The sequence below is a fragment of the Engraulis encrasicolus genome, chromosome 1, assembly GCF_034702125.1.
Source record: "Engraulis encrasicolus isolate BLACKSEA-1 chromosome 1, IST_EnEncr_1.0, whole genome shotgun sequence".
NCBI classification, from domain to species: Eukaryota; Metazoa; Chordata; class Actinopteri; order Clupeiformes; family Engraulidae; genus Engraulis; species Engraulis encrasicolus.
Window position 1 is genome coordinate 18,648,291 of NC_085857.1, and position 22,981 is coordinate 18,671,271.

General features: G+C 38.5%; 1 long non-coding RNA gene across 1 annotated transcript in view; it reads left to right on the forward strand.

The window, feature by feature from the left end:
• Nucleotides 1–22,981, forward strand: part of LOC134448949 (uncharacterized) — a 33,935-nt gene that overhangs the window by 5,839 nt on the left and 5,115 nt on the right. The window contains exon 2 of the long non-coding RNA XR_010034877.1: nucleotides 22,694–22,857. This is a non-coding gene — a long non-coding RNA (uncharacterized LOC134448949). The remainder of the gene's footprint in view (nucleotides 1–22,693; nucleotides 22,858–22,981) is intronic.

The window sequence follows — 22,981 nt, forward strand, 5'->3', positions numbered from 1 at the left end:
CTATTTCGGAAGTCGCGACCCTCATCTGCTCCGCGTCTCCTCCCCTCCCTCACACACACACGTGCAGGCACAGTGACAGGCAGCGTCGGTGCTGCACACCCGTAACAGCAGTAGCCTACTTTTCAGTGCAATCCTGACTGGAAAATATTGTTGCCCATTTATCCATGACGAAGAAGTTTATGCAGTCATGAAATAGTGGTGGTGGTGTCGCACAGTAGCAAACATCTTTCTCTAACGATGCATTTTTGCGGGATCTTTCTCTTTTGCGGAATCTTTCTCTAACGGCTTTGTCGGGATGGTACATCTCCACCAGAGGTTGTGCTAGACTTTTTCACAGTCCGTCATTTTGACGGACAGGGTCGAAAAAAATCCGTCATCGCCTATTTTTTAAATTCTCCACCTGGTTTCTCAATGTGGGGGGTCGCGACCCCGCACCGAGAACAACACATGCGCAATTGCGGCCAATTGAGAGTAAACCGCTGTGAATACACCCCCTTTCACTCGAGATTCATTCTCCAACTTCAAGGATGGAGTCAATTTTGCTGTCTACTTTCTCTCTGCCTCCCTCATTGCACTGTTTAAAAAGCTGCAGATATCTCTCATGACGGGCGTCTGATTCAGTGTTCAGCGCTATGGTCACCACAAGCACTTTTTTAGAAGACGCGTGCAGGGCTTTATCCAACAGCTGTCAGTCACTCGTTTTGCTCTGATTAATGCACCGATTGTAATACAAAGGCGCAGTGTTAAATAATATTCGCGTTGGACTTCACATGCACGATGGGAAGGAAAGCCGTCTTGAAGCAGAAAGGTGTAGCCCGGACAGTAGATAAAGGCACTGAAGCCTACAACAGGAAGACGACCAGATTTCGCAAAACTTTGTTGAAAAATGTCAGCGACGGTAAAGGGAGCCTCTCCATACGCAGCCCCATCGGCTTATATGTTGGCTCTGGGAGCGCGGTAAAGTTGTCTGAATAAAAAATATATCGCCTATAGGCCTAATGGGTGAACCAGCTATCGAAATGAGAGAAGGTTAGCCGTTTCTGGCAACGTTTGCCAAGTTGTAAGTTGCGTTGCCTGGTAATATTTAGGTTCTTGAATATCCGTCGTTTTTATTAGTTAATGTCCTGAAGCCGTTTTAGACCTGCATTGCCGTTGAGTGAAGGTTCTGGCTAGCAAACGTGCTATTCGCATATCTGTTTGTTTCAAGCGAGGAGTTATGAAAGAATGCTTCTATGAAGGGCGATAGAGGGACAACTTCGTCATTGGCAGAAAATCAGATAGTCGGTAAATGTAGTAGGCCTAGGTCTACACATAGTTCTGATTCTTAAAGTCGAAGTCACACGTGTATGGTGGCAACGTCTTAATTTTAATTCATTATTTTGAGCAAACGCAGAGGCGCGCGCTCTGCTGCAGCCAGCCGCACGGCCCAGCTGCGGCGCATGGTATGACAAGCAGGGAGAGAGGGAGAAAGGCAAACGATAGTAGTATGAAATTATCTGCGCTGATAACTATGCCTAATTGAAATGCATATTTGCTCTACTCGATAGAGGGGTAGGCCTACTTAAACTTGTGATTTATCTATCATCACCCTGAATATTGATCCGTCAAAATGACGGACAGGCTTCAGAATTTTCCGTCATCCTTCAAAAAAATCCGTCAATGACGGACATTTGTCGGTTAACGCGACCTCAAGATCTCCACAGGTATTGGTGAGTAAATTATCCTCGTCCTCGGGCTCTGTGTGAAAATAGGTTAGTCTAGTGGGGGGGAAATGTTTAGGGGGATGCTCCGGGGTTAATTTGCTGTGTTAACATAATTGCAATGCTCTTGTCACTGGTTGGATTGGTTGGAGAGGTAGCCTAGCTTGATGGAGCTAGTTTTACATGTTCACACGTTTTTGTGTCGTTTGTCCAAATAAATGATTCAACACGTCATAGTTACAATAATACAAAAAAGTAGAAAATCCATATAATCATTAAGCATGACATATTGTACACAAGCAAATAATGTGCATAGGCCTACATCTGCACTCAATGGCAAATTTATTAGGCACACCTTTCCAACTTGTCATTGATGTCAGCCAATCACATGATGGCAGTAAAACAGTAAAAGTAAGATAGCATAAAAACAGTTTGTGCACAAACTTTATTTCTTCCTGCCCAAACATGCACAAAACGAAGCACAGACAATTCCAACCATTTTTGAGTCATTTGGAGGTTGACAGGGTGCTGAGTGACCTACTTTCACAAAATTAAAAGTTAAATAACTAAAAAATGGGGGGGGGGGCTGTGGATTCTACAAGTGCTCGTGGTCATCTGGATGTACATATGTTTGTCCCACTTTTTTGTCATTTCCCTGAATTCACGAGGTAGGCTGTGAGCGAGTTTTATCCTTCAATACACTGGCTTCTCGTTCACTGCCATTCATTTTGAGGCTGCCTGTGACCCTCTGAGTGCTCCGCCTCCCTATTTTGCATATGAACCGACTGCCTCAATGGAGGATCAGTCTGGAGGTTGACGGGGGAGGTTGACCTGAGGTTGACCTGAGTGACGGGGGAGGTTGACCTGAGGTTGACCTGAGTGACCTACTTTTGAAAAATTAAAAGTTAAATAGCATAAAAACGATTTGTGTACAAACGTTAATTTTTCCTGCACAAACGTGCACAAACGATGCACAAACAGTGTTGCCAAGTCCGCTTATTATACGCGACTTTGGGCTTCTTTTTTTGAGCAGTCGCTTTTAATTTTGTAAAGTCGCGGGTTGCGGTTTTTTTGGGCTTGCTCTTTTCAGAGTTGGGCTTGCTGTTTTCTCCTGCTCTGGTGGTGATTTGAATGTGTTTCTCAATGGCAACTAGTTTTTTCTCACTCATCCTTACAATTGACCCTACGACTGTCGTTAACTCCCACTTTCTGTGGTCACTTGTGGGATTTTAGCTGCCACGCAGATCCCCGCAAAGAGCAAGGTCTTCCCTGACCAGGCACGCGACTGACAACCCACCCTTTCTGACGCTTCTTTTGGGCTTGTTTTCACGACGCCCCTCAGTCGCTTCTTTTGGGCTTGTTTTTAGGACGTCAGTCGCTTATTTGTCGTAGAAAATCTGGCAACACTGTGCACAAACGATTCCAACCATTTTCAAGTCATTTGGATGTTAATGGGGTGCTGAGTGACCTACTTTCAAAAAATTAAAAGTTAAATAACATAAAAACGGTTTGTGCTCAAACATTAATTGCACAAACCATTTTTTAGTCATTTGGAGGTTAATGGGGTGCTGAGTGACCTAAGGTCACCAACCTCTTAAAATGTAAATATCTTAAAGAGGGTTTGTGCACAAACGCTCATTTTGCCTGCACAATCGTGCACAAACGATGCACAATCGAACCAAAATGCTTTTACTCAGATTTTCAACATATGGGGTGCCAACTTCACACAGGTCTTGCGAATGCATGCAACCATGCATTCAACCATGTCAACGAGAGCACGTATGCCATCACAACTTTGCATCAAGCAAATAATATGCAACAGCAGAGAGAGAGAGAGAGAGAGAGAGAGAGAGAGAGAGAGAGAGAGAGAGAGAGAGAGGGGTCTTCCAACAGGTGCCATTGCTGCATACAGTAACCTGGCTACTGTACCTGCGACGCTCTTGATTAGGCTACTGGTATACCCACAAGTATTTTTTCACAACGTGCAGTCCCGTTTTCCCCCGAAGTCGTTCTAAAATATCGACAGCAATTTATGAGTGTCACGGCCATGATTTTTTTACACATTGGACGCACTGGCTTAGCCTATAAGACGCTCTGGCAGTTTTTGACAATATTTTATGATTACAATATGTCATTTAAGTCATTAGTAGTGTTATAATGCACTTTTTTTGACAGCTGAGTTTGATGAGTTTGATGAGTGTAGGAAGATGTTTTATGAGTGTATGATGTAGTGTGACAGGTTAGGCCAGGTGTGTGTGTGTGTGCATCAGTAGATGTCAAGTCTACATGATATGTAGATGACAAGTGAAGTTATGGTGTGTGTAGTGTTTCAGTTGGTCAAAGAGGAAACGTTGTGTCAACTTGTAGATGTCAAGTATTCATGATATGTAGATGTCAAGTGAAGTTATGGTGTGTGTAGTGTTTCTGTTGGTCAAAGAGGAAACGGTGTGTCAACTGTGTAAGCAATTAATCAGATGAGTGTAAGTGTGTTGTGTGCGAGCACATCTGTTGTGTGAATGCAGTTGCTGCGTCTGTACGATGTGAATCGGTGAAGAGTCCAGCGATTCTGTGGGCCAAAGAGGCCTACACGGTGTATTCCATTCACTGGTGGGTGGAGTTTAGGGCCTACATGTGTGAGGGGGTGTGAGTGTGTGTGTGTGTTAGAGTGTGTGGTGATATTGTTTGTTGTTGTTTTTAGCAGGGCCTGTGAGGGGGTGTGTGAAAAAAGCAGATGGGGTGAAAGTGTACTTCCTTTCACGGATGGGGTCCTAATTGAAAATGTGTTGGACTGTAATACTAATTGTAAAAGTGTTGGTCAGTAATTTTCCCTCTCTTTTCCTCTGGCACCTCTCTCTCTCTCTCTCTCTCGCGCTCACACACACACACACACACACACACACATAACATTCCTCTGTTGTGCCGGGAAAACAATTCAGAGGGTGAAAGTGACTATGTAAATCAATCGAATTCAGTCAAGGGTGACTAGTACTACCCCTGTCTCTCTCTCAGACACACACGGTGCAGTGTGACCATCCTGAGACCTGGTGTGGTGGAAGTGACTATGTAAATCAATCGAATTCAGTCAAGTGTGACTAGTACTACCCCTGTCTCTCTCAGACACACACGGGGCAGCGTGATCATCCTGAGACCTGGTGTGGTAGTCAGAGCGAATTACGATGTGTGGTGGAAGTTTCAGCATGGCCAGACTGTGGCTATTCAATAGTAAATGCTACTAATGCTAGACTGTGGCTATTCAATAGTAAATGCTACAGTTGGTAAGACGGTGCAGTGACTAGTGGGGTACCATGACATATGGTTCTTTTCACTCTAAGTTTGCTGAAAATATAACATTCCTCTGTTGTGCAGAGAAAGCAATTCAGAGGGTGAAAGTGTACTTCCTCTCACAGTTGGTTTCCTAATTGTAAATGTGTTGGGGTGCGATTCATTCATTCTAGTAAGTCTAGTAGAGTAATAGAGTAGAGTAACTTTATAAATACCCAGGGGGAAATTCAGGTGTCCAGTAGCTTACATAAATACACAAATAAACAAATGCCCACATGGACATTTCAAGACACAAATAACACAGGAATAGTCAGGGAGGGGAAAATAGTAAATAGAAATACTAAAGATAAGGAATGTGAAAATGTAATATGTAAAAAATGTAAAAAGGTAATTGTGCAAAAAGACATTCTGTGACTTGGGATAGACCATGTGCAGAAAAACATGCTCTGTCAGTTAAGGTAGACGGTCTTAACATGACCTGGAACAAGTGTTGACAGATACATCTAAGATATAGTATAGTATGTATCAGGAAGTTTGTGTTTGTGTAATGGTCAGCGTATGGGAATACCATAATGGCACTGTCTCTCTCTCTCTCACACACACACACACACACATAACATTCCTCTGTTGTGCAGAGAAAACAATTCAGAGGGTGTAAGTGACTATAGTCCCCCAGTGTGTATGTGCGTATAGCCATGGCTACGAATCAGACTGACTACCCTGCCACAGTATGTGTGATGAATGTCACAGTCTCTGTGTGAGTGCGTGTGCGTGTAGCCATATATCTACAAATCAATCAGAGTGACTACCCTGTCCGTGTATGTGGTTTACGTGTTGGTTGCACGCAAACAGATTTGCGACCATCCCGCTTGATTGCAACCAGATGATCACCAAGGTGGCTGTTTTTGCAGGCGGTTGAGTGAGAGCATCCTGCCAGGCAATTAATGCTTAATGTGAGGCCGAGAGGATACAAACAGGTCTCCCTCTGTGTGTATTCAGACTTGCAATTACAATTTCAGGAGGATTTAGGCCGCATTAACACATTTCAGTACATCAAGTTCAGTTTATGTTGCCCCCAAGGTGAAATTTGGTTTGTAGCAGGTATTTAAAAACATTCAGGACATACGACTGGAACCAATACACACAATTAAAAATCCAAAAATGAACTGATGATATTGAACAAGAGGATACATTTTTTTTTTGAACAACATGGTTATAGCTTAGTAAATAAAGGAGCATTTGCAACGTTAAGTCCATTGCTTTGGAACTCTAAACCTTATGCCTGATGGTATAAGTTCAAACTCCCCATACAGAGGGTGATCCACATAGTCTAAAATTGCATCCGCTTTCCTTTGGATGTGGTGATAAAACAGTGCGCTGAGAGGAGTCTGCTCCTCCCCTATGACCTTCCCAGCTTCTGTGACGAGTCAACCCAACTTGTTGCATTCAGCAAGTTTTAGGTTACCAAACCATACAACAATAGCAAAAGACAGGGCGATTCAATAAATGATTTATAAAACAAAGATATCATTTTTTTCTGCATACATTAAAGGTGTTAATTTCCCTTCAAATGAATAGAGACGCTGCATCATGCAACATGTATTTTTCTCTTATGGCCGAGCTACGCATGGTAGGTGTTGGTTTGAGGCCAGCCTTTTTAAGGTGTTTTAGTGAATAGGATGGTGACACCTCAGTTTCAAGAGAGGGGGGTTGCACTGTTTCAGAAGCCCATGTGTAGTTGTTTTTACTTAGTGATTTAGACAGAGTGATGTCTGAAGGCTTGTTCTAACTCATTTGATTTTGTGAAAGTTTTGAGAGGTGTAATGGACATGGGTAGCCTATGTCCAATTCAGTCATGACTATGTCATGTCATAGAGTACAGAACTTTTTTGTCATCTCACCTGGAAATTAATGTAATGCTTGGGGTGTGTAATTTTTAAAAGGGATTCCTAACATATAATGCATTTTAAAATGCTACTGTAACATGGTTGTCACATGGATTAAGTAATTTTCTGTTCAAATGCACCATAGCAGATGGGAGTATATATCTGTAACTGTAAAGGCTTGTTTGTTCATCCAGGAGTCAAATGGAAAGGTCTCTACTGACTATCTGCCCAGTCCCAACCAGAAAACGTATTTCTTTAAAATTATTCTTGTAAAGGTACATTGCTAATTTCAAAGAACATTCCCCGCGAGAATTAAATACCTAAATGCTTAAATGCTCTTCTTCATGCATGGCTTCTGTGTCTAGCACAATACCGGCCATTATGCTGCAAATTAATCCAACACGGGAAGGCTATGTAAAGTAGTTTAAAAAAAAAATACCATGAACAAACACAATTTCCATTCTTTTCCAAAGGCAAATTTTAAAATGACAAATTATTCATGAAACATATATTATTTACAATGTTAAAAGTCTGTTATAGTAGCCTATAGTACCTTGAGTAAAAGTTATTAGTTATTTTACACCAGTGTCGAACCTTTCAAATGTAATATACTTCAGTGTCACAATGCACCAAACACTCATCAGCACTACATTCCTTTTCAATTACATCAACCCTGCTTAAAGAACTAGATTCATATTCAAATTCACAATTTTAAAAAGTTAAAATGTTAAGCTACTCTATAATCAACTGCAATGTACAAACGCCACATCCAACTTTCTCTAATGTGTAAAAAATACAGGCGGAAAATGCAACTAGGCCTACATTGTGTAAATTCAGTACCTCACCTACAAAGTCAAACACACTTAATTTCAAATGCAATGTGTGTGAAAGCTACTTAGATTCTTTGATGTATTGACCTCTCAAGACTTAGACAATATTTCATTTATTGAATGAACTATCACTTGTCACCAATCATCATCTAACACATTGATCTAGGAGAGGTATGTTATGGGAAATGGAGAAAATGCTGAACAAAATCTACAAATGTTGCCCTTCGTTTCTGACTGATTGATATTTGTATGCATTTTCATTTTTTCTCTTCATCTGATTACTCAGTATTCAGGCTTAGGTGTGTAATTGTGTGAAACAAGTGAGTCAAGATGTACAGAAGTAAAAGTAAAAAGGTTAATTAAAAATACAGCACATTAGTGATACAAGCAACTCAATTAAAATAATTTGAGTAGCCTAAATGTAATTACCTTCCACACCTGTTCTCTACTATAACTGTACTGTACAAGCAAAGCAGCAAAGCTGCAAAGAAGCCACCAACGGCAAAGGAGCCAACAATCTAAAGCTACACTGTATTCCAGGGGCAATCACACCACCCATCCAAATATTCTCTGGAGTAGACAGACTTGGATCCACCTCACAAGTTAAAGAATATTGTGTCATTCCACAGTCAAAATCTCAGGATAAGATAAAAATCCATATATCCAACATTAACCAATTTTAACCCAACCTCACACCACAGCGCACCCAACATCTATCGTCTACACTAGACTCAACCACACAAACAGTTCAAATGTTCTCATGCATAGCTTCAAAGTCCAGCGCGGCATAGTAGCCACCTATTTCCCAAGTCTCCTTACCCATACAACCTGATCACACTGATCACCCCATAGCCACTATTGCACCATGGCTGATAGGGTATTTAGTGTGGGTGGCCCAAAAACTCTGGAAAGTCCAAACTTACTGACCGGCTTGCCAACCATGGGGATTGAATGATCTGAGATAATGTTATAATTGCTTTGGTTTTTTGTTTTGTTTTTGTTTTTTGCCTTGGTATGTTCGTTTTCTTCCTTTTTATATAGGCCTAATTCTCTTTTACTTGCTGTGTTATCCTCTAAATCATTTAGGGTGGGTTTATATTTTGTGATATATCCTTTCATGGTTCATGACTATGACATGTCTTTTCACAGGTTATTGTCAATTCAGAATTCCCCCATCTCTTGAGATCCTTTTGATTTTCCCTGATTTTTAATCATACCCTTGCTATCTCTCTATCCTATCTTCTCAGCTTACTCTTGGTCTTGGGACTGAAAATAGTAGGTGTGAAAACTTCACACCTTGACTGGGGAGTGCCACTGTAGTTGTTATCTCGTTACTACTGCCTGCCTCTTTCTGAGCAGGAAACACCCGATTTTCAAGAGGATGAGGCACCCAAATATCTACTTGAGTATTCAAGTTTTAGATCCTGTGTTTTACTGTGGTAAAAAAAGAGCCAACAGTAAGAGATTCCATCTTCAAGTCTTTTAGAAGAGATGAAATATTGTATTTTTGCTGAAGTATTTAAAGTAAATATAAAAACATGAAGTATCTCAGCAGCTCACAGACACATACATTGATACATATTTTATATTTCACAGTCTTTATGACATTTATGACCGTACAGTGCATACCCTAATAATACATTTGTCATTTATTAAATTTGTCAATCATGGCACACCATTGAGTAGTACATATCAAAGTTACAACAGCATGTTTTATTACACTTTTCCATTGCTTGAGCTTTTTTGTGTGAAACATGACTCATACAGGTAAAATTTCACGCACAAACAAAGCCTATACCACTACACCGACACATAAGAGTCACATTTTGACACTTAATATATGCACGGAAAACAATTAATGCTGGCAGCAAAGGCCTTAATACATTTTACTTAATGTCAACTTGTCCATGTGGATATCAACTGACCCAGAGTAGCACAGCAGCAAATGAAAACACTGTTAAATCTGTATTAAGTTTAAAAAAAAAAAAAGCATCAGTTATGTTTTATTGTTTGCTTTTTTCGGTTCCGCAAAAGACACATATTTATAAGAGTGATGTATTTAAAACTATAGATTAAAACAATGCACTTTACAAGTCAAACAAATAAGCCTACTCTGGTCAAAGATTGTCATGTATAACTCAAGACATATCTTTTCTAGGACTGGGACTCAATTAAATTTTTAATCGAATGAATCTATAGGCTTTGGAATAAATTAATCAAATGAATCACATTTTAATAGCGTTTAAATATCTGACCTGAGAACAATGACCTTTTTTTCACATAAATTTCGAATAATTTCAATCAATAAGCTTCATCTAAAAATATTATTCATTTTTAAAAGAAGAGAAAACTCTTCTCAATTTCAACAAGCTGTTCACCATCAGGCAGAATTATGTAGCTATATTATACTGCGATTATTTTTTTTTAAAATCGCGTTAATTTATCGAATTGCGTGATTAATTAATCAATCGAAGTGAACGTGTTAATGTCTCAGCCCTAATCTTTTCAAATAACTGGACATATCATTCACTAAAAATCTCTTGCCATGATGTGGTAAACAATCTGTCACTGACCATATTCGTATTTTGCTATGATAATTCGAGTTCATTTAGAAACAAAATGTAAAGCACTTCAATATACCCACAGAAATTGTAAATGTTAACCCTTGATGAGTAATGTTGTTAAATATTGAGAGAGTTTTTGTTCTTGTAGGAGTCCAGAAACTAATTGAAAGTGTCTTGTGAAAAACAGGGTGACCTTATTTAATCAAACGCCCTATAGGGTGTCTATTTTGTCCAATACAGATGAATGGCATACATTTTGCACAAGTGTCATATATTGTTAATTCGTTTTATTTGTGTTGTTGGTGAGAGTTATTTCACTTACATTTGATTTTAAACATTTGGATTTTGTTTTCTATGTAGTATTTTTACTTAATTAAAAGAAAACTGGCATCACTTGTACCACTGGTGCACATAATGACATAGGCCTAATACATTCTGTATGCCTGTGCATATTCAGAACAAACTCCGAATTCATGGTGGAAAAGTTTCTTTTGATTTGGTCATCATTTTTTTGTCCAATCTGATGGCACAGCACAGACTAGCTTGAAAGCGCTCACTTGAAAAATATTTTAAAAAGCAACACAGGAGCAGTGTGTGAACCTTCATCTTTATTTTCACAGCACAGTCCAATTTTCCAGGTAGTCAACAAATATCATGCACAAACAATCAGTTAAATCCATGGTTTATTTATACAACCTCAGTGCCAAGTTGTTGTTTGTGTGTAATATTGTGTAAAAGATTGTTTTGAAGGCTTAATGGAGGTTTATAAGTTCTAAAATAAAAATTAAAATAAATAATATGACTAGTGTCTTTTTCTTATAGTTGGTGTTAGGTGTTTGGCTACATTACTTTTAATGGTATTAAGGGGAGTATTATGGGTTGTTGGGTAATGTGGGGTTGAAATTTTGAGCAATGCAGGGTAAAAAAAAATATATATAATAAAAAAAGGTGAAACAACCAATTCTGTGTATGTACAGAATATGAATCGTAAGCAGCAGCAATCATATAACATGGTCCTAGCCTACAAAAGACTTGAATCGAAATATATCAAAGGCTAAACACACGTAACAGTGATTTTTAATAAGGCTGGGAATTCGCAGCAATCTCATGATACACCACATATCACAATACAGGAGTCACAATACAATACCCATAGCGAGTAGACTACATGTAATACATTATGCTTGGCATTTTTTTCTCCTATGGAGGGTAGCAACAGAAAGCCACAATGCAGGGAAATTACAAATACGTAAATGAGGTCTTTGAACTCAACAGTGTCAATTCATATCATCATGATACGATACGTATATCCTTATGAGGTTCAAAACATGATATGGTCATGACATTTTGCACACACTCTAGTTTTTCAACAGAGCATTTAAGGTGAAACACACATAGGCCTACTCTAAATCTAACAACAGGCCAAGCCATTGTCACACCTATTCCTTTCTCTCACACCTCCATACCAATTTCACACATGTTTCTCTCAAAGCACTCATCTAGCCTCTGCATAAATGCTACAGACTTTATCACAACATTTGTTTACTTATATCTCAAATTCAACCATGTCATGTGAACCCTTCCACCTACCATCTTCCATTGGTTGCTAGTGGTATCGATGCATTTTGGATAATTTGGCCACTCACTTAGGCCTATATTCTATGATGGAGTTTTCAGAAGCCAAGAAAACACTATTTTCCGACCCACAGTATACTCTCCACAAAATGTGTTATTTGAGTCATCATGAACTAAAAGTTTTAGGTTTTTTTTGTTTTTTGTTTGGTAATTGCAAATGTGTGCTTGCTGGTGTGGCGCCTGATTATCATGACTTCCAAATCTCTTGGGGCCATGTTTTGACTAGTTGCTTGAATTGACTTATTTCCTTTCTTTTTTGTGTTTGTTTTTTGTGAAGCACATTGAGGTACTGGAGCTCTAATGTGGCCGTTACGTGATGGAGCTCTAATATGGTCTATTAAAATGGTTTAAGGACATGATTCCTATGATGTTCTGAAGGTCATGCTAAGCACGTGAGGTGTATGGGCCAATATAACGACATTAACACAGAGAATACTGCTGTAATATTTACATTTTGCTCAATGCAACTCAATGTTCTTCACAAAAAACAAACACAAAAAAAGAAAGGAAATAAGTCACTTCAAGCAACTAGTCAAAACATGGACCCAAGAGATTTGGAAGTCATGATAATCAGGCGCCACACCAGCAAGCACACATTTGCAATTACCAAACAAAAAACCCCTAAACTTTTAGTTTATGATGACTCAAATAACACATTTTTTGGAGAGTATGCTGTGGGTCGGAAAATAGTGTTTTCTTGGCTTCTGAAAACTCCATCATAGAATATAGGCCTAAGTGAGTGGCCAAATTATCCAAAATGCATCGATACCACTAGCAACCAATGGAAGATGGTAGGTGGAAGGGTTCACATGACATGGTTGAATTTGAGATATAAGTAAACAAATGTTGTGATAAAGTCTGTAGCATTTATGCAGAGGCTAGATGAGTGCTTTGAGAGAAACATGTGTGAAATTGGTATGGAGGTGTGAGAGAAAGGAATAGGTGTGACAATGGCTTGGCCTGTTGTTAGATTTAGAGTAGGCCTATGTGTGTGTTTCACCTTAAATGCTCTGTTGAAAAACTAGAGTGTGTGCAAAATGTCATGACCATATCATGTTTTGAACCTCATAAGGATATACGTATCGTATCATGATGATATGAATTGACACTGTTGAGTTCAAAGACCTCATTTACGTATTTGTAATTTCCCTGCATTGTGGCTTTCTGTTGCTACCCTCCATAGGAGAAAAAAATGCCAAGCATAATGTATTACATGTAGTCTACTCGCTATGGGTATTGTATTGTGACTCCTGTATTGTGATATGTGGTGTATCATGAGATTGCTGCGAATTCCCAGCCTTATTAAAAATCACTGTTACGTGTGTTTAGCCTTTGATATATTTCGATTCAAGTCTTTTGTAGGCTAGGACCATGTTATATGATTGCTGCTGCTTACGATTCATATTCTATACATACACATAATTGGTTGTTTCACCTTTTTTATTATATATATATATTTTTTTACCCTGCATTGCTCAAAATGTCAACCCCACATTACCCAACAACCCATAATACTCCCCTTAATACCATTAAAAGTAATGTAGCCAAACACCTAACACCAACTATAAGAAAAAGACACTAGTCATATTATTTATTTTAATTTTTATTTTAGAACTTATAAACCTCCATTAAGCCTTCAAAACAATCTTTTACACAATATTACACACAAACAACAACTTGGCACTGAGGTTGTATAAATAAACCATGGATTTAACTGATTGTTTGTGCATGATATTTGTTGACTACCTGGAAAATTGGACTGTGCTGTGAAAATAAAGATGAAGGTTCACACACTGCTCCTGTGTTGCTTTTTAAAATATTTTTCAAGTGAACGCTTTCAAGCTAGTCTGTGCTGTGCCATCAGATTGGACAAAAAAAAATGATAACCAAATCAAAAGAAACTTTTCCACCATGAATTCCGAGTTTGTTCTGAATATGCACAGGCATACAGAATGTATTAGGCCTATGTCATTATGTGCACCAGTGGTACAAGTGATGCCAGTTTTCTTTTAATTAAGTAAAAATACTACATAGAAAACAAAATCCAAATGTTTAAAATCAAATGTAAGTGAAATAACTCTCACCAACAACACAAATAAAACGAATTAACAATATATGACACTTGTGCAAAATGTATGCCATTCATCTGTATTGGACAAAATAGACACCCTATAGGGCGTTTGATTAAATAAGGTCACCCTGTTTTTCACAAGACACTTTCAATTAGTTTCTGGACTCCTACAAGAACAAAAACTCTCTCAATATTTAACAACATTACTCATCAAGGGTTAACATTTACAATTTCTGTGGGTATATTGAAGTGCTTTACATTTTGTTTCTAAATGAACTCGAATTATCATAGCAAAATACGAATATGGTCAGTGACAGATTGTTTACCACATCATGGCAAGAGATTTTTAGTGAATGATATGTCCAGTTATTTGAAAAGATTAGGGCTGAGACATTAACACGTTCACTTCGATTGATTAATTAATCACGCAATTCGATAAATTAACGCGATTAAAAAAAAATAATCGCAGTATAATATAGCTACATAATTCTGCCTGATGGTGAACAGCTTGTTGAAATTGAGAAGAGTTTTCTCTTCTTTTAAAAATGAATAATATTTTTAGATGAAGCTTATTGATTGAAATTATTCGAAATTTATGTGAAAAAAAGGTCATTGTTCTCAGGTCAGATATTTAAACGCTATTAAAATGTGATTCATTTGATTAATTTATTCCAAAGCCTATAGATTCATTCGATTAAAAATTTAATTGAGTCCCAGTCCTAGAAAAGATATGTCTTGAGTTATACATGACAATCTTTGACCAGAGTAGGCTTATTTGTTTGACTTGTAAAGTGCATTGTTTTAATCTATAGTTTTAAATACATCACTCTTATAAATATGTGTCTTTTGCGGAACCGAAAAAAGCAAACAATAAAACATAACTGATGCTTTTTTTTTTTTTTTTTTTTAACTTAATACAGATTTAACAGTGTTTTCATTTGCTGCTGTGCTACTCTGGGTCAGTTGATATCCACATGGACAAGTTGACATTAAGTAAAATGTATTAAGGCATTTGCTGCCAGCATTAATTGTTTTCCGTGCATATATTAAGTGTCAAAATGTGACTCTTATGTGTCGGTGTAGTGGTATAGGCTTTGTTTGTGCGTGAAATTTTACCTGTATGAGTCATGTTTCACACAAAAAAGCTCAAGCAATGGAAAAGTGTAATAAAACATGCTGTTGTAACTTTGATATGTACTACTCAATGGTGTGCCATGATTGACAAATTTAATAAATGACAAATGTATTATTAGGGTATGCACTGTACGGTCATAAATGTCATAAAGACTGTGAAATATAAAATATGTATCAATGTATGTGTCTGTGAGCTGCTGAGATACTTCATGTTTTTATATTTACTTTAAATACTTCAGCAAAAATACAATATTTCATCTCTTCTAAAAGACTTGAAGATGGAATCTCTTACTGTCGGCTCTTTTTTACCACAGTAAAACACAGGATCTAAAACTTGAATACTCAAGTAGATATTTGGGTGCCTCATCCTCTTGAAAATCGGGTGTTTCCTGCTCAGAAAGAGGCAGTAACGAGATAACAACTACAGTGGCACTCCCCAGTCAAGGTGTGAAGTTTTCACACCTACTATTTTCAGTCCCAAGACCAAGAGTAAGCTGAGAAGATAGGATAGAGAGATAGCAAGGGTATGATTAAAAATCAGGGAAAATCAAAAGGATCTCAAGAGATGGGGGAATTCTGAATTGACAATAACCTGTGAAAAGACATGTCATAGTCATGAACCATGAAAGGATATATCACAAAATATAAACCCACCCTAAATGATTTAGAGGATAACACAGCAAGTAAAAGAGAATTATATAAAAAGGAAGAAAACGGACATACCAAGGCAAAAAACAAAAACAAAACAAAAAACCAAAGCAATTATAACATTATCTCAGATCATTCAATCCCCATGGTTGGCAAGCCGGTCAGTAAGTTTGGACTTTCCAGAGTTTTTGGGCCACCCACACTAAATACCCTATCAGCCATGGTGCAATAGTGGCTATGGGGTGATCAGTGTGATCAGGTTGTATGGGTAAGGAGACTTGGGAAATAGGTGGCTACTATGCCGCGCTGGACTTTGAAGCTATGCATGAGAACATTTGAACTGTTTGTGTGGTTGAGTCTAGTGTAGACGATAGATGTTGGGTGCGCTGTGGTGTGAGGTTGGGTTAAAATTGGTTAATGTTGGATATATGGATTTTTATCTTATCCTGAGATTTTGACTGTGGAATGACACAATATTCTTTAACTTGTGAGGTGGATCCAAGTCTGTCTACTCCAGAGAATATTTGGATGGGTGGTGTGATTGCCCCTGGAATACAGTGTAGCTTTAGATTGTTGGCTCCTTTGCCGTTGGTGGCTTCTTTGCAGCTTTGCTGCTTTGCTTGTACAGTACAGTTATAGTAGAGAACAGGTGTGGAAGGTAATTACATTTAGGCTACTCAAATTATTTTAATTGAGTTGCTTGTATCACTAATGTGCTGTATTTTTAATTAACCTTTTTACTTTTACTTCTGTACATCTTGACTCACTTGTTTCACACAATTACACACCTAAGCCTGAATACTGAGTAATCAGATGAAGAGAAAAAATGAAAATGCATACAAATATCAATCAGTCAGAAACGAAGGGCAACATTTGTAGATTTTGTTCAGCATTTTCTCCATTTCCCATAACATACCTCTCCTAGATCAATGTGTTCGATGATGATTGGTGACAAGTGATAGTTCATTCAATAAATGAAATATTGTCTAAGTCTTGAGAGGTCAATACATCAAAGAATCTAAGTAGCTTTCACACACATTGCATTTGAAATTAAGTGTGTTTGACTTTGTAGGTGAGGTACTGAATTTACACAATGTAGGCCTAGTTGCATTTTCCGCCTGTATTTTTTACACATTAGAGAAAGTTGGATGTGGCGTTTGTACATTGCAGTTGATTATAGAGTAGCTTAACATTTTAACTTTTTAAAATTGTGAATTTGAATATGAATCTAGTTCTTTAAGCAGGGTTGATGTAATTGAAAAGGAATGTAGTGCTGATGAGTGTTTGGTGCATTGTGACACTGAAGTATATTACATTTGAAAGGTTCGACACTGGTGTAAAATAACTAATAACTTTTACTCAAGGTACTATAGGCTACTATAACAGACTTTTAACATTGTAAATAATATATGTTTCATGAATAATTTGACATTTTAAAATTTGCCTTTGGAAAAGAATGGAAATTGTGTTTGTTCATGGTATTCTTTTTTTTTAACTACTTTACATAGCCTTCCCGTGTTGGATTAATTTGCAGCATAATGGCCGGTATTGTGCTAGACACAGAAGCCATGCATGAAGAATAGCATTTAAGCATTTAGGTATTTAATTCTCGCGGGAAATGTTCTTTGAAATTAGCAATGTACCTTTACAAGAATAATTTTAAAGAAATACGTTTTCTGGTTGGGACTGGGCAGATAGTCAGTAGAGACCTTTCCATTTGACTCCTGGATGAACAAACAAGCCTTTACAGTTACAGATATATACTCCCATCTGCTATGGTGCATTTGAACAGAAAATTACTTAATCCATGTGACAACCATGTTACAGTAGCATTTTAAAATGCATTATATGTTAGGAATCCCTTTTAAAAATTACACACCCCAAGCATTACATTAATTTCCAGGTGAGATGACAAAAAAGTTCTGTACTCTATGACATGACATAGTCATGACTGAATTGGACATAGGCTACCCATGTCCATTACACCTCTCAAAACTTTCACAAAATCAAATGAGTTAGAACAAGCCTTCAGACATCACTCTGTCTAAATCACTAAGTAAAAACAACTACACATGGGCTTCTGAAACAGTGCAACCCCCCTCTCTTGAAACTGAGGTGTCACCATCCTATTCACTAAAACACCTTAAAAAGGCTGGCCTCAAACCAACACCTACCATGCGTAGCTCGGCCATAAGAGAAAAATACATGTTGCATGATGCAGCGTCTCTATTCATTTGAAGGGAAATTAACACCTTTAATGTATGCAGAAAAAAATGATATCTTTGTTTTATAAATCATTTATTGAATCGCCCTGTCTTTTGCTATTGTTGTATGGTTTGGTAACCTAAAACTTGCTGAATGCAACAAGTTGGGTTGACTCGTCACAGAAGCTGGGAAGGTCATAGGGGAGGAGCAGACTCCTCTCAGCGCACTGTTTTATCACCACATCCAAAGGAAAGCGGATGCAATTTTAGACTATGTGGATCACCCTCTGTATGGGGAGTTTGAACTTATACCATCAGGCATAAGGTTTAGAGTTCCAAAGCAATGGACTTAACGTTGCAAATGCTCCTTTATTTACTAAGCTATAACCATGTTGTTCAAAAAAAAATTATCCTCTTGTTCAATATCATCAGTTCATTTTTGGATTTTTAATTGTGTGTATTGGTTCCAGTCGTATGTCCTGAATGTTTTTAAATACCTGCTACAAACCAAATTTCACCTTGGGGGCAACATAAACTGAACTTGATGTACTGAAATGTGTTAATGCGGCCTAAATCCTCCTGAAATTGTAATTGCAAGTCTGAATACACACAGAGGGAGACCTGTTTGTATCCTCTCGGCCTCACATTAAGCATTAATTGCCTGGCAGGATGCTCTCACTCAACCGCCTGCAAAAACAGCCACCTTGGTGATCATCTGGTTGCAATCAAGCGGGATGGTCGCAAATCTGTTTGCGTGCAACCAACACGTAAACCACATACACGGACAGGGTAGTCACTCTGATTGATTTGTAGATATATGGCTACACGCACACGCACTCACACAGAGACTGTGACATTCATCACACATACTGTGGCAGGGTAGTCAGTCTGATTCGTAGCCATGGCTATACGCACATACACACTGGGGGACTATAGTCACTTACACCCTCTGAATTGTTTTCTCTGCACAACAGAGGAATGTTATGTGTGTGTGTGTGTGTGTGAGAGAGAGAGAGACAGTGCCATTATGGTATTCCCATACGCTGACCATTACACAAACACAAACTTCCTGATACATACTATACTATATCTTAGATGTATCTGTCAACACTTGTTCCAGGTCATGTTAAGACCGTCTACCTTAACTGACAGAGCATGTTTTTCTGCACATGGTCTATCCCAAGTCACAGAATGTCTTTTTGCACAATTACCTTTTTACATTTTTTACATATTACATTTTCACATTCCTTATCTTTAGTATTTCTATTTACTATTTTCCCCTCCCTGACTATTCCTGTGTTATTTGTGTCTTGAAATGTCCATGTGGGCATTTGTTTATTTGTGTATTTATGTAAGCTACTGGACACCTGAATTTCCCCCTGGGTATTTATAAAGTTACTCTACTCTATTACTCTACTAGACTTACTAGAATGAATGAATCGCACCCCAACACATTTACAATTAGGAAACCAACTGTGAGAGGAAGTACACTTTCACCCTCTGAATTGCTTTCTCTGCACAACAGAGGAATGTTATATTTTCAGCAAACTTAGAGTGAAAAGAACCATATGTCATGGTACCCCACTAGTCACTGCACCGTCTTACCAACTGTAGCATTTACTATTGAATAGCCACAGTCTAGCATTAGTAGCATTTACTATTGAATAGCCACAGTCTGGCCATGCTGAAACTTCCACCACACATCGTAATTCGCTCTGACTACCACACCAGGTCTCAGGATGATCACGCTGCCCCGTGTGTGTCTGAGAGAGACAGGGGTAGTACTAGTCACACTTGACTGAATTCGATTGATTTACATAGTCACTTCCACCACACCAGGTCTCAGGATGGTCACACTGCACCGTGTGTGTCTGAGAGAGAGACAGGGGTAGTACTAGTCACCCTTGACTGAATTCGATTGATTTACATAGTCACTTTCACCCTCTGAATTGTTTTCCCGGCACAACAGAGGAATGTTATGTGTGTGTGTGTGTGTGTGTGTGTGAGCGCGCGCGCGCGAGAGAGAGAGAGGTGCCAGAGGAAAAGAGAGGGAAAATTACTGACCAACACTTTTACAATTAGTATTACAGTCCAACACATTTTCAATTAGGATCCCATCCGTGAAAGGAAGTACACTTTCACCCCATCTGCTTTTTTCACACACACCCTCACAGGCCCTGCTAAAAACAACAACAAACAATATCACCACACACTCTAACACACACACACACTCACACCCCCTCACACATGTAGGCCCTAAACTCCACCCACCAGTGAATGGAATACACCGTGTAGGCCTCTTTGGCCCACAGAATCGCTGGACTCTTCACCGATTCACATCGTACAGACGCAGCAACTGCATTCACACAACAGATGTGCTCGCACACAACACACTTACACTCATCTGATTAATTGCTTACACAGTTGACACACCGTTTCCTCTTTGACCAACAGAAACACTACACACACCATAACTTCACTTGACATCTACATATCATGAATACTTGACATCTACAAGTTGACACAACGTTTCCTCTTTGACCAACTGAAACACTACACACACCATAACTTCACTTGTCATCTACATATCATGTAGACTTGACATCTACTGATGCACACACACACACACCTGGCCTAACCTGTCACACTACATCATACACTCATAAAACATCTTCCTACACTCATCAAACTCATCAAACTCAGCTGTCAAAAAAAGTGCATTATAACACTACTGTTATTGATTTTATAGAGAAGTGTAAACAAGAGGAAATGAATGTAATAGTAATTAGTTGAAGAGACTAAAACTAAATTTAAAAATCCTGTCAAAATTAACACTGTTCTATAGCAGCCGTTGTCAAACTTCAGAACACCAAGGCCCACTTTGAAATATGAAAAAATTCTGGGGCCCACCAAACCATACAGCCCAATATAACTCTAATCATTTATTATATTATATCTTATAATACTTATAATATAATATAATATAATGTAATGTAATGTAATGTAATATAATATATTGTTATGATGAACAATAAGTTAGGGCCTATTTTCAAAAAGTTGTGGCCACTGAGGGGCCTCCTAAATGCATATGAAATTAGCATGAAACAAGCCAGCATTCACAGCTCAGAGAAATATGCATTTAAATACTAAATGCGCTATTAACAGTTAGGAGGAAATAGCCAACTGTAGCAAGCCAAAACGGCAAAGTTCTCACTAGATAGAAAATGTAACACTGTACCTAACTTGCGCTAATTAATTTGCGGTAGAAAATTACTTCCGCAATTGAAATGACACATAAATGTTTGCACATAAATCCAGTACATTTTACCACAAAACACCAAATAATGAAGTGTGCTGAAGTTTCTGGAGGCAGACAAGAAAGAGACAAGATAACTAAACAAGATAATGTGAATATCTAAACACCATGTGAGTAAATATGAGAATAATTTTGCCAGACCTCTCGCGGGCCACCTGCAATGCCGCCACGGCCCACCAGAGGGCCGTGGCCCATAGTTTTGAGAATCAGTGTGCTATAGCATTATTTTGTTTAGAATTAGCATTTGGTATATATTTTCTAATGATAGAGTTAACACAGTGCTGTGGGAATATAGAAAGCACTTCCTTATGTCCATCACGGAAAACAATTCTGTGTCCAGGCGCACAGAATTTTGGCCAAATCCGTGCTCCTGGACACAGATGTCGTGTCCCAAATTTTGGAGATCAGGCTGAGTAAGCAGACATCTAAAAATTACCCAGGAAGTTTTTCCATACAATGCACAGCACCACAGCCGCACTCTGATTGGCCAATACTCCTTAATGTTTTATGAATCGGCGGCAAGAGCTCTGGTGAAGCAACATGGGCGTTACTGAATCCATGTTTCCCTCATACACGTCAGTAGCCGAACTAAAAGAGTGCTCGTCGCTATGGTTACTCCTCAAACAAAATCATGCGCTTGTGGGGGAATGTGGTAGAAATCATAGCCTAGACTGTAAAAGAACTGTAATTTTGACCTGCCCCCGTTTGAAATTGAATGTTGCATCCATGAAAATACAGCATATTGTTTTTTTATTAATTCCGAGGCACAGCATATGTGTGATCAACAGGGAAATGCGAGGTGGATCGGGAAATAGCTTTGATCAGTCCATTACAGCCCAGTCAAAAGTTTTTGCGTTGCCAGCCCCATGAGCCGCCCGGAAGGGGTGGAGACTTACGTGCCCAATGGTCAATGCTCTTCTTTCAAAATTGGATTGCTGTTAACATTTGCATTAGCCACATTTTATGCTATCATAAATAAACCTATTTGTGGCCTCATTTATAAGTGCAGAGGGTGGCCATCTTAAAAAATGGTGGTCATCTTGGATTTCTGCATGGCCAAGGTCATTTTTTAAAAATATGAATGAACATTTGTGCCAAATGTGTACAGTACGTGCACTTTTCTTAACTTTTATTTCTGCCTATAAATAAGCAAAATAGCTCCCCCTGTAGTAGCTCCCCCTGTAGTGGCCAAGGGAGCAGATTTATTCCCTGGTAACAGGCAGATTTGGATTCAGCACTTTACAAAGAAACTCATTTTACAGATAAGTTATGATTTCTAGCCCACAGTCTTCATGGGAATGTCTTGGGAATACCCATGCTGTAATGAGCCATCACGATTTAGTTACGTGTCTGCTGATAAAAAATATTATCAATTAAAATGTGTATTTGATCTTTTTTTTCATTTAAAAAACCTTCATTGCAGGTACAGTAGAGCATATTGAAACACCGCTGCTACAAGTAAGTTTATCCCTTGAGTCTCCATCATGCCCGGTCTGTCTCTCCTTCCTGGAACTCAGCCACAGAGTTGGGGATTCATTTGCAACAGTGAGCACAAGGAAACCCCTGGATGCAGATGCACTGACTGAAGTAAGTAAAAGAATAGTAGATGAAAATGTTGGCTTTAAATCCAATTAATTCACCTATTACTATATAACCCTTGCCAGAAGTTTTGTCACCTATCCATGTTGTGGGAACAACAGCTGATGGTTCA